Source organism: Macrotis lagotis, chromosome 4 (genome assembly GCF_037893015.1).
Source record: "Macrotis lagotis isolate mMagLag1 chromosome 4, bilby.v1.9.chrom.fasta, whole genome shotgun sequence".
NCBI lineage: Eukaryota > Metazoa > Chordata > Mammalia > Peramelemorphia > Peramelidae > Macrotis > Macrotis lagotis.
Window position 1 is genome coordinate 181,618,357 of NC_133661.1, and position 18,829 is coordinate 181,637,185.

The 18,829-nt window shown below is 37.4% G+C and overlaps 1 long non-coding RNA gene across 2 annotated transcripts in view; it reads left to right on the forward strand.

Moving 5' to 3' along the window:
- LOC141521866 (uncharacterized) overlaps nucleotides 1-17,320 on the forward strand; it is a 184,203-nt gene extending 166,883 nt beyond the window's left edge. Inside the window, exons 2-3 of one of the 2 annotated variants that reach the window (XR_012478075.1) lie at nucleotides 6,057-6,222; nucleotides 16,668-17,320. This is a non-coding gene — a long non-coding RNA (uncharacterized LOC141521866). The remainder of the gene's footprint in view (nucleotides 1-6,056; nucleotides 6,223-16,667) is intronic. The other variant, XR_012478074.1, reaches the window with a different exon arrangement.
- Nucleotides 17,321-18,829: the final 1,509 nt, after the last annotated feature.

Consider the following 18,829-nt stretch of genomic DNA (forward strand, 5'->3'; position numbering starts at 1 on the left):
AGTCAGGTCTAATATCTTGATACCACTAAACCATCCTTCAAGGATGTCTGCTTTGCTGTCTAAAAAAGTCTGGTCCATGTGATCAGTGATTAATTTTCATTCTACATTAGTTATGGGAAACTGAGGAAAGTAGTTTATATCTTATAGAGAAACAGCTAGGGAGGATGAGGAAAAACAATGAAAGTGTATTGATGTAGAATCAGAGGCCTTGTAATGAGGAATGTAGGCTTATAGGAAGTAAATTAAGCTATTTTACATCTTTCTGGGAAGAAAAGGAATCCATCTCTATTAAGAAGAAGTAGATAAACTTGTAACGGGGAAGCAAGGGATCATAGAATTAGAAGGTTGGGTGAATTAGTGAATAAATTGGTGCCAGTCTAAGTGTCAGATTTACATATCTGTGTTATATCTCTCAAGGGTGAGGGTTACCAAATTGTGGGAGAGGGGAGGTTTGATAAGGAATTAGAACCCACATGGGGAGAGAAATGGGTCCTTTGGAAAGGTCTTTGACCTCTTCAACACCCAGCCAATTGGGAAATGAGAGAGATTTGTGTTTCTAGACAGGAGATAAAAGACCATGATTTCATGTCCTATATGTGCCCATTTCTGTTTAGGATACCCTTTCTTAAGAACTTTTCAACAAAGGATCTATGGGACAGCTAGGTGGTACATTGGATAGAGCACTGGCCCTGGAATCAGGAAGACCTGAGTTCAAATTTGACCTCAGACCTTAATACCTAGCTGTGTGACATTGGACAAGTCACTTAACTCTACTGCCTTAGTAAAATAAAATAAAGGATCCACTTTGCTTCTCTAATGGCAGTTCTGAATTCTGCTTGGTGTGACCCAGGGTGGGGGCTCCCGGGGTGGAAGTGGGGGTGGGCAATGGGGTGGGAGAAGAGGCTTGGGAGGGGTGGCCCCTCCAAGCTCTGAGAAGTAAGATGCTTGTGTCTTAAGGTCCACTATCTCTGTACTTTGCAACTAGACTCACAATGAATTCTTCTTGGTCAACTGGGGTTTAGGAGGGAGTCATATCTAGCCCCTCATTCCCAGACTTGCACCCATTAATTAAGTAGTTCACCCTCACCTCATCTACATAACCAGTTATATTGTCTTCAACCCTATGATGCCATCTACCCTGTACAACTCTTTGTTGTATGCTTATGAAAGTGAGTTGTATCTGCAACTCTGGGGCTTTGACAAGTTGAGGCTATCACTCAATCTCCATTCATGTGCTTGTCATGGCATCACCTTCTTGATGTCATGATCTTCTTTGAGAATGAAGGACAGGGGTAGCTAGGTGGTACAGTGGAAAGAGCACTGGTCCTGGAGTCAGGAGGTCATGAGTTCAAATCCCACCTCGAATACTTAATAATGTGCAAGTTGCTTAACTCCATTGGCTTTCAAGAAGAAACAGAGTGAACAAAGTATAAACATCATACCCCTATTACAATTGTTCCAAAGATTTTCTTCCCTCTCTAGGCACCTATGCCACACTCTCTTCCTTGGGAATCTTGCCTCATACTAATTCCCTGCCCCATTCTCTCCTCTTTGCTCCAGTCTTGAAGGGTTAGATAGCCTTCTCTTAGCCAATACCAATACTTCTACATATATTCTTGATCAGATTCCCTCTTTTCTGCTGAGACCTTATTTTTCAATCTTTCCTGTTTCTCCTTAATTTTCAATCTATTCTTATCCATTGACTTCTTCTTTGTTGACTATATGTCCTATATCTCCCATCCTTAAAATAAATTCACTTGATCCTCCAATCCCCTCAAGCTATCATTCCATGTCTCTTCTCCCTTTCAAAGTCAAACTCCTAAAAAAAACTATTTGAATTCATTGTCTTCACTTTCTTACCTTCCATGCACTTCGTATGCCATTTTGTTCTGGCTTCTTTCCTTTGTATTCAAATGAAACTTTTTTTAAAGTCATCAATAATCTCTTTATTGCTGTCTTAATTATCCATTCCTCAACATAACTTTCCTTTCTGGGTTGTTGTTATACTAATCTATCGTGACTCTTTACTTTCCTATCTGACTATTCCTTCTTAGTTTTCTTTGTTGATCTTCATTCATGTCTTACCCATTATGTGATATTCACATCTGTCTTTCCTGAGCACCCTTCTCTGTCTAGAAGTGATCTCATCTGCTCACATGAACTCACCTAATTGTCTTTATACAGCTGACTTCATCATGCTTGGACACACACAGGGCAAGCTCAGACAAGCATTCATGTTCTGGTATGAATCAGATTTTTTTCATTTCTGTTGTTACCCCCCATTGTCAGGGCTAGAAATCACTGGGGAGTCACTGGTATAAGTGTTGAGATCTCCCAACATTGTCTTAGGTCCAACCTCTAGGGGTAGGGTCTTGGCACATGTATCTAGATCCTGTCCTTGCTTATAAGCCATTTCCCTGACTTTGAAATTGAGCTTCTGTTTGATTCCTGATTTTCCTATCCAGTTATCCATAGGTTACAAGTCAGTTCATATTGGTTGAAATCTCCATCCAGGGTTTTCCCTCAGAATCTCAGAATATAGCTCATTTCTTACTCTCTATAGATGTGTATAAAGGTACTCCTTTAAGTATCCAAGCTAATCATATATATATATATATATATATATATATATATATATATATATATATATACATATTTGATACAGGATTTCATCCCATAGAAATCATGTAAAAAAAAACATGAAGGATTGAAAAGATCCCATGGAGTTCTCTCTCAGATAAATTCCACCTTGTGGTAGATACTTCCTGGGAAAGGAGACATACTTGTGACTGTTGTACCCCAAAGAGCAAGATGGAGATCAAGCTATGAAATTTGGGGAGTACTGTTTATTACCAAAGGCTATGTGGGGGTTACACCCTCAAAGCACATAGCCCTGAGTGTCCAGAGAACAAGGGTTTTATAGTGGTGGTGGGGGTACTGAGAGCAAGCAGGATACAGAAGCTGAGATAGCAGTTACATATATTTCCTTGTAACATGTTTCCTGTGACATAGGGAGTTGAGTGAAGTTTACTATCTCATGGTTCCAGCTGCATCTGGGGAAGGGGGAGGCAGTTTTGGGAAGAAGCAGGAATTTTGCAGATACAGCAAAAGGATTAGGTTAACAAGAGAGTTGGGCAAGTCTCAGACAAATTTGTGGTATATTTCATGATCTCAGGGTCAAACATTTGGATCCTGTCAGAATGTTCTCAAACTCAAAGGTACCTAGCTATATTTATATTTCTGAGGAGTTTCCCGGCCTCAGAAAAGTGTCAAGGATCCCTTTTACACAGGGATTACACAGATATTAATATTGTACTTCATGACCAACAGAGATATGCCCTTATTTTTCCTAGTGACTTACATAGTCTTCCAGATTTCTAGCACTATCCTAAGGTTTGGATTCCTCAACTTTGTAATTTTGCACTTGGAGTTACTAGAGAATCATTCCTTTTTCCATCAGGACAGCACTGTCTGTATGACTCAAGCTGCTAATGAGTGGTAAGGTCCAGGTTTGCTCCTCAACAAAATAGTTCAATGTCTTATTGTTCCAGCCCTGGACTTATGGTTGTTCCTTATCTTTCTAGAAGACATGGTTCAACAAATAGAGAAGAATTATTCCTCTTCTCCCCAGGACCATGAGTCCAGGAGTTTGGCCTTTTTTTTAGGTTTTTGCTAGGCAAATGGGGTTAATTGGCTTGCCCAAGGCCACACAGCTGGGTAATTATTAAGTGTCTGAGGCCGGACTTGAACCCAGGTACTCCTGACTCCAGGATGGGTGCTTTATCCACTGAGCCACCTAGCCGCCCCTGTGCCACCTAGCCGCCCTGGAGTTTGGCATTGTTTAGGAAATCTCCCTCTTCTTCCCAGGAGGAAGTGGGAGAGACAATAAGTACTTCTCAAGTAAAAAAAAAATTGTCATTACCAAAAGGATTACTCCAATGGATCAACAGGTTAAGTCCTGTATATTCCCAGATCAAGTGTATGCCTCCACTCTACAAGGGACATTAATTATCCCTATAGGAATGTTCATTGAGAGATGGTTTGGAGGTCAGAATATCTTCAGAACAAACATCTCACCTTTAAATCTTGTTTAATTTTCCTTGAACAGGCTATCATTTCATACCCCATTAAGGAGATGTATTTAAAAATCCTTTTACAGACAGATGCCTCTAGACCTTATTCTTTCACCTTGTTAAATTGACCAGTCTATTCCTAGTCACAGTTTCTAATTATTAATTCTTCAATATTTCATGAATCCTTGTAGATACTCATCTGCAATCCAATCTGCAAAGATTGGAACCCCTCTTTGACTTGGTTGGTTAATTTTGAGAGTTTCTGTAGCCTCTCTGTGACGATCCTTTCTAATTTAGCTAGACTAGTCCTCTGTCAACATAGTGTCTTTCCTCGAATCCATAATTGAAGCTCTGTTCCACTAACATATTCTTCTAGAAGATTACCCACACATCACAATGAGACATAGGGGAGATCTTAGTATTATTATGTCATTTATGTCATTTAATTATTCCTGGAGCAGATTTCATAAGTTAAGAATTTTAGATCACTTATTTCTTTTCTCTCTTGATAGATAATGAGATGATATTGCAGTGGATGGAGTTTCTTGGACAAATATAGCTAGAACCTAAGCCCTATCATGTAATTACAATGTGGATTGCAACTTCCAAGGCATTCTGGTCACTTCAATATTAATAATATAATTTCTCTTTCTCTTCTTCTTCCAACCACAGACTTTATTCCTGTCATTCACTTCTAACTTTCTTTCTTTTAAATAACATTAGTTAAGTTAAAACCTCCAGGTAAATCTGTATTTGATATCTCACTGTGATGTTAAGGTAATCCTTGGCTCTCCAAGGTAATGCTAACAGAACTCAAGCTCTGTTGGTAGACCTCACTAAGTTGAAATGACTTAGAATTGAGCTGTACAATGTACTGTAAAGACTGTTATCCAAGGGCTTGCCCAGTTAAGTTCAGATAGGTTCATCACTTGATCTTTTGGCCACAGAAACTCCCTAAATCCATATAACAATTTGTGGAGGGATTGAGATCTACGTTGGTGAAGGGAAGCACTCACATCAACAAATAGCAACTCCTTGAAGTATCTCGGCAAGCACTCATATATCCTCTCCCATGCCCCAGCTTTATTTCCAGAAACCTCATTCCAACACTAGAATATTTACACTTTGGAACTACCTATCATTATTTCTGTGGTCTCTCTCCCTCTGATTGGGTGACTTCTCCCAGAGCTTGTATTTAAGGAAATCATGCCAGGCAAGACTTACTCCTCTCTAGGCTGCCCTCTGGACTTCCTTCCAACCACACTTTCTCATACAAAATCCTCTATCAGCTGAATCTTGTTATAATTTGAAAACATTCAGGCTGGTCATTTTCTGTTCCTCACTCTCACTCTATGGGCACGACTACCGAATTTTCCTTGATGAGATTTTCTTACAGTTTTCACATAATTAATAATAAAATATATCTCTCATACACCTTTGTGTTGCTCATTGTTTTGATTTTTTCTAGATTGTGATATTTCATGATTTGTAGTCATCCAGCATTACCAGAATGTTGATATTAAAATATTGCCTTTAAAAAATATATTCTGAATGATAGAAAATTCTGCTCTCCATAACACATAAGTTTTATTTTGCATGTATTATGCTTTAGCAAATGATGAACCCTGATTTACACTTGGGCTGCCAGAAAAGTAATCTCAGTTCAAGACACACTGTGAGTCATCACTCACTCAAAACCATAGCTCATTAGCCTTTTGTTGTATATTTACTTTTATCAGCCACTCAGAGGACACATTGACTCAAAGCAAAAATCATTAAACAACTTGGCAAAATAAGCAACAATATCTCTCCCATGCACTATATATACCCACATATTACCAAACCACTATTGGGGAACAGGACATGAATTAAGAAAAGAGGTTACTAAGAAAAGTATGTGGATGGTACATGTAGCTTTCATAAAGGACCCATGTAGCCAGAGCAACTCATAATTTTGATGCTATCAATCTGCTTCTGTCCTAGGCAGCCAGGAATCTATGTCTGCTGCTCTTCTGGTTGCTGGTTGATGATTTCACTGGTGCTTCTGAGTTCCTCTCCTGGTTACCAAACTACTAGTCTCCATGATCAGGTTCTATGTTTCAGCTCTTTAGAGTCAACTGGTCTTTTTGGTTCTCACAGGATAAATGAAGTAAGTAGGAAGCCTGTCCTGTAGAGGGCCAGCTTCCATAGGGTTGGGACACAGGTATTCCTGGGGATGAAGATCACCAGGGATAAGCAGGTATTCTTGCTCATTAAATGGATTGGTTGGCTCACCAGTGAACCCTGATGTAAACATCTGTGGAGCTAGAAGTGTATGGGAAACTTTCTGATAAGGAAGCCAATGGACTTCAAAGGATAAATATTGTAAAGTTAACCTGGAAAGCCATGCAGCTGGGTTTCGTCTGACTTTTCATGTCTGAGATAAGTTTTGTTCTAAGAGTTTGAATATTCAACAGTAAAGTTAAAAGAGGGTTTTCATGACTTCACATTTTGTGTTGCCTTTCTTCAACCCAGCTCTTGTCACTCTCCTTGACAATGGCATGGACAGTGCTTTAATCCATATCAGAAGCTATCAGCCATAACATCCAGCTAAGTAAGGTTAATGAAATGCCAAACAGAATGCCCAGGCAAAAGTTAAGTCCATTCTTTTCATTACCTCTAACTAGTGCTGATGTGAAATCCATTGCCCAGATAATTGTCTAGACAAGGTTAGAAATTCCATGCCTTATTATAAGAGACTTTGTACTCCTAAAACCTATTGGGGGGGGGGGATGAAGATCTACTAAAGAAACCTACACAGTAGTTATGTGGAGGCTAGGTCTACAAAGTTTGTTTTGCTCCCATGAGCCTCTTCATGGAAAGGAAGTGGGGGAAAAAAGATTAAAAACTAAAGGAAGAAGGTAAGGTCATTATGCTCAGTTCTTCAGGATTGGTTCCAGGCCTTTTTTTTTTTAGGCTTTTGCAAGGCAAATGGGGTTAAGTGGCTTGCCCAAGGCCACACAGCTAGGTAATTATTAAGTATCTGAGACCAGATTTGAACCCAGGTACTCCTGACTCCAGGGCCAGTGTTCTATCCACTAAGCCACCTAGCCGTCCCTGGTTCCAGGCTTTCTTATGCATATTTTCAAATGATTAAAATAATTGGAATTTTTACTATATTCAAACCCTCTGCCTATACACAAGAAGGAGTATTTACTGACTAAGGGATAGATGGGGCAAAATTTCAAGTCATAGCGGTAAAGGGAAACTAGAATTTCCCAAACTCTGTCTAGGATTGAGCCAATTAATTCCTTGTTTTGGCTCTGTCAATAAGAATGTCATACTCCAGATGATGTTTTTGCTGAGTTTTTTTGTCCTTTATCTCAAAGAAGACCATGATATCAGGGCGGTGATGCCATGATAAGCACATAAATTGAATTTGAGTGTGTGTGTGTGGGGGGGGGGGCTGTATTAAGTCACCAGACTCACTCTCTCCTCCAGAGTCACTTGTGTCCAGTGGCCAGATATACGCCAGACAATTGTAATTGAACCCCTAAATTAAATCAATAAACATTTATTAAGGCCCCAATGCTCTGAGTTCAAGATCTCTCTTTCTTCTAAGAATCTACTCTCATTGGTCTAGGATAGTCTATCCATTTCAGAGCGGGTCATATGAACCCCAGGGTAAGGATTCAACTCTAAATCATGGACCGGGTAATTAGGAAATGGTCAGGATATTTTTTTCTACCCCATGTATCATCAACTTGGACCACTCACCATATTCACCAGTCTATCTCAGTCCTCTTCTTTCCTGGCATGGCACATTAGGCCTCTGGCACTCAGCCTCTCTTCTTTCAGCATCTCCACAGCCCAGTGCTTGTGACTGCTCACCACCACATGGGCTTCATTCCGGGACAATCGTGCAATAGCCAAGTCAATGCTATAAAAGAACAGAAAGACACCCTTGAGGCTCTCATTCCTTATCCTTGCATTCCTCAACTTCACCTCCCTGGTGGTCTCCTCCTTCCTGGAAAATCATAACATCCCTCCCCCCAGCCTCTGTTTGTCTCCAAGGAGCTGACCCTACCCACTCTGATGGATCAGTAACACTCCCACAAGCATAGCCCCAACTTCCTTGTTGCACTTGTCAATTAGGAATCTATCTTCACTCACCCTTGAGTGGAGCCAGTGATTGCAGCCACTTTGTTGGCCAAAATGCCTTTCTTTACTCCAGGGCTGCTCATCCTCACTGAAAGAGGGACCCTGGGAGAGAACATGCCTCTGCAGGTGAATGTCAATGTCCTGAACAGTTGATCAGTGCCTAGTCTTCTTTCCAGTAGACTCGGATCCAGGGAAAAGCTTGAGAGAAATGGTCAACATCATTCATCAGATAGGGACCTCTGACTCAATACAATCATGGAGGCTTTCTCTGACACCCACATGTCTGCCCTATCTTGACCCAGGAATAGGAGAGATAGTGTTGCTGATTGTTTTATCTTTTGTCTTTCTTTGTATCTCTAGAGGTTAGAACAACACCTGGAGCATTATAGAACATCTGGAGCTTGTAGTTCATCTAACCTGAGTTAGGATTCTCTTATTGCCATTGAGTTTTAGGGACTATGGAATTCTGTTTTTGCTGTTAGAGAGTATGCTGTCAGAGTCCTGTCACAGCTCTGCCATAGACCTATCAGCTTCTATGACCTGCTGCCAAGGTAAAATTCTTTGTCAAAAACTAAGAAATGATCTCTCTTTGAGGAACTCAGCTACTTTGTTTCTTGATATGAGGCAGAACAGAAAAGGAAGAAAAAGAATTAATGGAGTCCCAGTGCCCTTCCAGCTTCAATATAGTCCTTCCTACAGAGCCTTGGATATTGATAATGTATCTTTAAGAGAGAGGGAATACTACTTAGAGAGATAGTTTAGCTATTTTAAGGAGAGTGCTAACTGCCAGAGCTGAGAGAGACTTAAAGATAGTGAAAGGATTAAGAGAACTTGTTTCCTGAGAGGAGTGATCTGTTATAGTGTAAAGGTCTAAAGAGATATTTTGAGAAAACTGAGTTCAACTTTTATTTGAGAAGATAACTTGAAGAGAATCTTGAGGGACTTTGCTAGCCTAAAGAAACTAAATTCTTATTGGATTATGTATGGTCAATGGAGAAGTAATCTTTCTTGAAGCTTATATGCTACTGAAATGTTTCAATGTCTCTTTATTGCTTGATACACTATTAGTAAATTGTAAAGTCACTAATATTAATGTTTATCTAAACCTATGAAGCTAGGAAAGTTTGGTAAGGGGAAGTAGGAGAGGTTTATTTGTAAACTGGTACAGGTGCTCAGACACTTGATTAAATACTGAGAAAGATTGTATATTTCTATTCATTTGTGAATTAATATAAGAAGGTGTCCCTTGATTGTTTTGGAACATGCGGATAAAATTACTAAGGAAATGAACCAGTAGCAGTTAGAAAGGGCTGAAGATTGACACATTTATCAGTAAATATAAAGCATAAGAGGCAGCTAAGTAGCACAGTGAATAGAATACTGCACCTCAATGCTCATCCATATGAGTTCAAATCTGGCTTCAAACACTTACTAGCTGTGTGACTCTGGACAAGTCACATAACTCTGTTTTCTTCAGTTAACTCATCAATAAAATGAGCTGGAATAAGAAATGGCAAACCACTTCAGCATCTTCTCCAAGAACACTCAAAATTTAATCATCAAGAATTAGACATGACCAAAAAGTGACTGAACAAACTAAAACCATACAGCAAACTAGACCCCCTTTAATATGTTATAAGTGGGGGTGGCTAGGTGGCACAGTGGATAGAGCACTGGCCCTGGAGTCAGGAGGACATGAGTTCAAATCAAGCCTCAGACACATAATAATTACTTAGTTGTGTGACCTTGGGCAAGTCACTTAACCTTATTGCCTAGCCAAAAAACAAACCAAAACAAAATATGTTATTTAAGTGGGGTGAGGGAGTATTGTGTCTACTCCTGTTACAAACATCTCTGTGACTACATTTCATTGAAATTCTCCCTTTTTCACCACAAAACTACTGATTTCCTCAGATGGAGTTTATTTCTTTCAGCTTTTCCTTTTTTTGTACTTTTTTCAGTTGAGCCTTTTTCCATTTTCATCTTCTCTCCAAAGGAGGTTCTTCAATTTTTGTCTCCTAAAAGTCTCTCCATGAAACTAATCCAACTTTCAGCTCTTCCTATTGACTAAATTGAAACATTTTTCTTTTTGTTGTGTTTTAAAAAATTAAAGTCTATCATTTTTTGGTCTCATTTGTGCTATCCATAAGTAGATTGTAAATGTCTCATTTATTAAATACATTCAGCACTAGTCAACTTTGTTAAAAAAAGGTTCATTCCTCAGTTGATAAAGGAATAAAGGTTATGAGCAGGTAGTTTTCAGAAGAAGAAATCAAATCTTTCAATAATTAATATTAAAAAATGTTCTAAATCATTATTGATTACAGAAATTCAAATGAAAAGAAATCAGAGATACCACCTCACATCTATCAGATTGACTAATATAGCAATAAAGGAAAATGATAAATGTTGGAGGGAATGTGGAATCCACTCTTGGTAGTTCTGAACTGATCTAATCATTTAAAACCCAAAGGGTTCTAAAACAAAGTATAACTTTTGACTTAGCAAATACCCCAGTAGGTCTGTATCCAAAGAGATTTTTTAAAAGAAGAAAAATGTCATACAGTACAAAAATATTTATAGCAACTCTTTTTGTGGTAATAAGGATTTGGAAATTGAGGGGATGCCTATCAATTGCCCATCCAATTGTAGTACATGATTGTGATGGAATACTGCAGTACATGTGCTTTGAAAAAATATATTACAATTTTCACAAAATAAAGGTAGTTATTGAATTTTTTAAGAATAACGATGATTTTTATAGATACATAATTCTTATGATTATAAAAGTTATACTAAAAATGATTGTTCCACATACTAGAACTTGAAACAAAACTTAACTTTAAAAAACACTGATATCTATTTAGTCTTTTTAGAAAGTTCAGTTCCATGATTTCTGTACCATCTTTTTATAGCTTGGCTTAAAGGTGTTTTTTTTTAGATTTTTGCAAGGCAAATGGGGTTAAGTGGCTTGCCCAAGGCCACACAGCTAGGTAATTATTAAGTGTCTGAGACCGGATTTGAACCCAGGTACTTCTGACTCCAAGGCTGGTGCTTTATCCACTATGCCACCTAGCCACCCAGCTTAAAGGTTTTTTGCAATTGTTTGTATATTTTGTACTTCTGTGTTTATGTTTTATCATAAATATCTAGATAAATGATGATCAATAACTGGAAAATTGTGCTGCATTATGCTTTGCTCAGACTCAAGTAAGTTAGGTATTCATTATGAATCCTCCAATCAGGATGGTTACCTGTAAGGTCTTGAAGTTAAATAACTCTGAGGTTTCTCCTCACACAGAGATAATGGGCAAAAATACGATAAGAGATTGGAGTTGACAGTGTTGGAGGGGCAATGTTTCATATTGTTGATGGAACTATGAATTGATCCAATCATTCTAGCAAGCAATTTTGAATTTTACAATGAAAAAAAAAAACTACAATTTCTATAAACTCTGACCAGCATATAACCTTAGGAGGTCTATTAAAAAAGAATAGCACTTATATAATTCAAAATATTCATGACAGCACTTTTTGTAAAGAATAGAAAACAAACAGATGCAATTTGATGAATTTCTAAAAAAAATTCTAGCATATGAATTCAATGGGATATTACTGTGTTATAAGAAATCATGACTATGATGAAATAGAGAATCATGAAAAAATATATGAATTGATGCAGAGTGAAATAAATAGAATTGGGAAAACAATATTGCAATGCCCACAACAATGGAAAAATCAACTGTGATAAAAAAATGGAAGCTGAATGCTATAAAATTATAATGGCCAAGCTTGACCCCAAAGAAGAAATATAAGAAAGCACCTTCCATTGATGAATTTGAACAGACTTTGAAAGATGATGGAGAACAGAACAATCAAATAGTAACAACTTTCCACTGCTTCTTTGCATTGGAATGAGAATGTGGAAAATATTATGTGCAATATTAAAATTTTGGTTAAATTTGTTGAGCTTTATTTTTATTCTTTATTACAAAAGAATACTCTTTGAGAGTGAGAGAAAAATGTAGATGATAGAAAAAGAAAAATTATCACTAAAATGTATTTTTAAAATATGTTTAAAGATAATGAAAATGACAAGAATCTCAATGAGAGAATTAATGCCTTGAGAAAATGAATGATGTCTTATGGGGAAGCTAGGTGTTGCAGTGGATAAAATATTGGGTCTGTAGTCAAGAAAACCTGAGTTCAAATTTAACCTCAGTCACTTTTAAGCTGTGTGTACCTGGGCGAGTCACTTAGTCTCTGCCTCAGTTTCAAGTGCAAGTGCACTCAAGTGCAAGATGGGAATTGTTGTGAGGATCAAATAAGATATTTTTAAGGCACTTAGTACAAATCTTGATGCATAATATGGGCAATCTAAATGTTCACTATACTGATGATGATGATGTTAGGAAAAAGCATATACAAGGAAAAAAGCTATACAAGAAAAGCTGGATCTCTTGATGATTATGAAAACAATTAGGAATATTCTTATGGCTTCCTCAGAAGGCTTAATTTGTACTATTTTTATTGAATATTGTTGTATGTTTTATTCACATGTTATGTATAGACATAGAGGAACAATGACTAGAGTCCAAACCTTTGAATGAATATCTACCCTGATGTCTAATATCTATGTGACCCTGGAAAAATCATTGAAGTTCTTTGAGCCCCACTCAATCCCCACTACGTATTTTCCTCTGAGCCGTAACTGACTCCAAAATGATGACTTGCCTTGCTGAAGGGAGTTTCCACACTGGAAGCAATTTATGCAGATGCCATCACAGCTCCTTCATAGATTTCATATTTTTAGGTATACAATTAAGAAAACTATAAACAATGTTCTTATGGGACCACGGATAAATAAATGCTCAGCTTACGACATTAGAGTGTTGATTTATATATGTGGCAGAAGAGCCAGAATGAGAGTTTATATTTCAAGTGTATTTAACTTTGTGGCTGGCACAAGACCCAGAGATTCCTTACTGAGCTCAGCTGACTGATCTGACTGAAGGCACAGGCTTTCTGTCCATCACAGAATCATGACAAATGAATCTTGTGGTCATTTAAACCTTGCTCCTCAGGCATATAGCCCTACAGAAGATTATAAATGCATCATTCAAAACCCAATTTGTTATGTTTTAGAAGGGTGTAATTGGTGGGTAATATGAAGTCTAGTTTCTACCCAGATTTTGTTCAAATCAATTATTTCAGTGGTATTAGGAAATGGGAGGAAACTCACAAGAGCATAGACCTATAGTGGGAAGGTCTTTTAATGTCATATAGCATCCCCATCTCACTCTCAAACAGTAATGCATTCCTGTGCAGATCCCAAACATTAACTTAGAAAACTTCAAATTAGCATTGTGTTGTATTTTTTTCTTTATGTTGAACATTTTCTAATCCCATTTTAATTTGCTTCAGGCCACATATAGGAATTTTGTAGACCACTTAAGGTGAGGAGCTTACTCTGAGTTTGACACCTCTGATCTAAATGACATCCTCATTTTAAAAATGAAAACACTGAGGTCCAGGAAAGTTAAATGACTAGTCACAGGTCCCACAGATTATGACAGAGCAGTAATTAGAATTCCAGAGCAGTGATTCCCAATTCAACACACTTTCCATTGTATAATAACTGAAAAATTTGATCATACATAGAGGTGACAGGTGCAAGATATATGCCAAACACGGTCAAGATGAAAATTTGTTTTGCTGTAATTTTCTTTCTTGGAAAGGAGAATTTGCTGAGTATGGGGGGGGAAATATTGGGAAGTGGTGGTACTTAAAAAAACATTATTAGACATTTTTAAAGAGCATGGAAACATCCTCTAAGAAGGAAATAGGTTATTAAATTACAAACATTTACAAATGTACTTTAAAAATATTATCTCATTTGATTCTCAAAACAACCCTGAGAGGTAAATAATATTATTATCATCACCATTTTATAGTTAGGAAAATGAGACAAGAAGGTTGAAAGTTAAATGGAAAGTCAAATCCTATTTTTGATGATAAATATACTAATATTCACCCCATGTCTACCATTTTAAAGCTATTCTTTAGAATTATTATAGTATCTAGCAGTGTCTCATATATAGTAAGTGCTTAATTTTCTATTTAATTTGAAAACTTGTTAGAGAGAGAGAGAGAGAGAGAAGAGAGAGAGAGAGAGAGAGAGAGAGAGAGAGAGAGAGAGAGAGAGAGAGAGAGAGAGAGAGAGAGAGAATTGCTGCCTTGGAACAATTGAGTTTTAGGGACTTGACTAGAATCTAACTAAGTGGCTCAGTGGATAAGAGTACTAGCTTTGGGGTCAGGAGGACAGGAGTTCAAACATACTTCCTACCTATGTGACCTTGGATAAGTCATTTAATCCTGATTGCCTCACAACCAAGGCCATCTCCAGTCATCCTGATTCATATCTAGGCACTGGACTCAGATTCCTCTGGAGGAGAAGGTGAAGCTTTAATGCTTATCATAGCCTTACCTTTCTGATGTCATGGTCTTCTTTGAGAGTAAAGGATAAACAAACAAAACAAAAACAAAAAAATAGCCCCTACTTACATTGACATCCACTTGCTCTTCACTCTACTATACTGTTGTCCCTTAGGATGAGAGATACCCATAAACTTGATATAATATCAAATATAGTTTTGTATTAAAAAAGAAATGAAGGATACCATTCACAAGGTGTATCATAGAGAGATTTGGAAGTCTATGTACCAATCACTGAATCCTGAAAGCTCAGAACTGGAAAGTTTCACCTGTATTTACATAGTAGAAAGCAAACCAGATTTATCCATTCATTGATGCTGTGAGTCATATAAACTAGACAGATTTGAGGGAAAGGGAGTCCTACTGGAGGGAAGGGAACTCAGCCACTATCTAGACCAATTTGTATCTCAACAAGAATTTCTTCTATAATATTCATGAAAAGGAATTGTCTAGCCTTTACTTAAAGACATCCAGTGAGGAGGAAACTCTCCACTTCCTTTCATTGTCTATCCTATTTTTTCATACCTCTATTGGTTATATTGATGCAGTGAGTTGTGGACATAGGAGATTTGTAATTGGAAACAGCTTTTTTACTTTTATACTGTAAAATTTTGTTAAAATTACATCCTGTGATGTAAATTGATTCTTTTCCATTGTTAAATGTAAATTTGTAATGTTTCCTCACTTTCCACCCCTCAACTTCCAACCATTTACATAGTTTGAGTCATGTAGAAGGAAAGAGAATTCCCCTTTGCCCATAGTCTCCTGGCTCTTCTGTACCCAGAGAGCGGCAAGACCATAAAAGCTTGATGTGGACTCCACTTGACTCTCATAAACTCTTCTGAGACTCAGCCCAGTCAGCTCTCCCTGACTGATTCTCATTCTCTCTCTCTCTCTCTCTCTCTCTCTCTCTCTCTCTCTCTCTCTCTCTCTCTCTCTCTCTCTCTTAAATCTCACCTAGCCTTTTGTTTTTTCACTCCTGTGCTCAAAGTGCTTGCAGCTTTTCCAGGAGGAGAAAATGTTTTGATCTGTATATTTTACAGACTTCACTAATATATACTTACTGAATTTAGAATATCAGGGCTGTATATGAATTCTTTCACCATTCAAGGTCTCTTCATCTTAGATTGGCGATACCAAGCCCTGACAACAATATCAAATCATATTTCAAACCTATATCTGCCTCTCTGCAATTTCTGTCCATTATTCCTAATCTTCCTTCCCAGGGTCAGGAGAATAAACCATTGCCTTCAGTCACTTGAAGGCAGTTAACATGCTTACCTCAGCTGTGTGACCTTGGGTAAGTCACTTAACCATGTTTGCCTCAGTTTTCTCAGCTGTAAAATGAGCTAAAGAAGGCAATGACAATCATTACAGTATCTTTGTCAAGAAAATCCCAAATGAGATCATAAAAGTCAGACATGATTGAAAATAACTAAGCAAGAAACAAAAATAACAGGTTATCAAGATCCTTCACTATCATGGTTGCCCATCTTTGTATGCTCTCCAGTTTATCCATATCCTTCCTATTTTGTCACCAAGAGCTGAACACAGTTCTCTAGATGTTGTCAGCCCTAGGACAGTGTACAACTAGACTAGTTCTTCCCTGGCCCTCTATATTATACTTTTTTTTTAATACAACCTAAAGTAAAAGTTACCTTTTTGGTTGTCATATAAAACTGTTGACACACATTGACCACTGGGGTGGGAAGGTAAAAAGGAAAGATCTAAAGTAAAATGCTAATGACACTCTTCTCCCCTGTTGCACACATATCCCCATACCATCTCTTAAGACTTTCTTCCTGACCATAAATTTATTCTTTACTATGATCTATCCACTTTCTAGGTACCCTTGGTAAAGATCAGTATGAATGACTAAAGCAGGTGATCATTGGATCATAGATTAACAGGCAACTAGGACCTTAGATCTCATTCAACCCTTTCTTTTTCTCTCAATAGTATCCACCTGCCTTGAAGGACATCAAGAGGCCTAAAACTCTACAGAAGACCAATTTCAGAATGAATACCTAAATATTCCCCTTCTTCTCTCCAGAGTATTTCCTACATAATAAATAGAAAACCTTTTGAGACAGGTGAGATCCTTGGGAGGACCAGACACTTACTAAGGAAGTAGGTCTAAGCTGCCTTTTTTCCTGAAGAGAAAATCAAGTAATTCTACATGGTGACTGCAATTGCCTTCTTTGGTCCAGAGAAAGAACTATGGAATCTGAATGTAGACCAAAGCATACTATTTTCACTTTTAAAAATTTGTTGTATTATTTCCATCTCATAGATTTATTTTCCTCTTCTTGTTCTGATTCTCTTTCACAACATGACTACACGGAGATATGTTTAACATACATCAGAATACTTTCTGTCAGAAGGAGGAGGGAGGGAGGGAGAAAAATGTGGAACTCAAAAACCAAAAATAAATGTGTTTGCATGTGTTAAAATTTAATGTTTTTAATCCTATATTTCTGCTTAAAAATTGGTTTCCCATATTTGGAATTTTGTAAACCTGAATATTAAACTCTACCCTCTTCAAAGGTCTGTGTCTCTATTGATAAATCTCTGCCTGTTCCACACTGTTTTTTCCCTCAATTGCATATGAAAGCTTGCAAGTTTAGTTTTCACAGCTGTATAGATAATAGTCCTAAATATTATGCTAAGGAAGAAGAAACTGATCTTCTTACTTCAGAATAGGATATAATTGTCTTCCTTCCAAACTAATCCCTTTTTTTAAATTTACAATTATTCCCCCCAATCTTGTTTCCCTCCCCCCCATTCCACAGAAGGCAGTCTGATAGTCTTTACATTGTTTCCATGCTATATATTTATCAAAATTGAATGTGTTGAGAGAAAAATCATATCCTTATGGAAAAAATAAAATATAAGAGATAGCAAACCTACATAATACATAAAATAACATTTTAAGGTGATAGTCTTTGTTTAAACTCCACAATTCTTTCTTTGGATATAGATGATATTCTCCATCATAAATATCCTAAAATTGTCCCTGATTATTTCACTGATGAAATGAGCAAATCCCTTAAGGTTGATCATTAATCCCATGTTGCTGTTATGGTGTACAATGTTTTACTGGTTCTGCTCATCTCTCTCAGTATCAGTTCATGCAAGTCTTTCTAGGCTTCTCTAAATTCCCATCCCTCCTGATTTCTAATAGAATAATAGTGCTCAATTACATCCATATACCAGTTTGTTCAGCTATTTCCCAATTGATGAACCAAAACTAATTTGTAACAGTTTGTGAATCGGAAAAAAGAATTTATGTAAGATTAGTGACATCTTTATATAATGATGTGCTTGCTACCTGATTGGTTAGTTGCCAAAATGCCTTTATTTCATTGCTACTTTGTGTAAATATATCCTCAAAACTCTGTATAAACATTGTTCTCTGTAATGAGATCATCCACCCATAGGTTTGGTAAGATCCTAGAGAATAAAACTTTATTTATAAAACTAAATTTTATTTCATTTTTAGCCTAAGAAAATTATAGTTAACAATAATGGTGCCACGGATTGGGTCTACACCTGATTTCATTTTTTGCTTGGAGGGCAATGGGGTTAAGTGACTTGCCCAAAGTCATACAGCTAGGCAATTAAGTGTCTGAGGCCGGATTTGTACTCAAGTACTCCTGACTCCAGGGCCAGTGCTCTATCCACTGAACCACCTAGCCACCCCTCTAGGCTTAATTTTGAAGAAAAACAAACTTTCCCTTTGGGCAACACTACATGAAAGGATCCATACAAATTGAGGACAGAGTTTTGAGCCTTGCACAATAGAGTAGCTTATCTAAAAGTGAGTTTGTTACTTTTCAACTCAATTGCCCTAGTTTTGAACTGTTGTTTTTCTATGAAGTTGAAGTTTTCTCTGGGATTTTACTTTTGGTTTTGGGAATTCTCACAGGTTGGTAAGAATTGCCTGGTTTTTAAGCAGCAGGGGTTTGGGTGCTATGGAGTTTTATTCCTAGATCCTAGTGATGATTTCTTTGGTGAAATGTGGTTAGTGGTTAGACACTCTCTGACACTTTTGTTTGATGAAGTGCAAGGAATTTCTCTGATGCCCCTGCCATATGTCCAGTTATATTATGTGGTTTTTC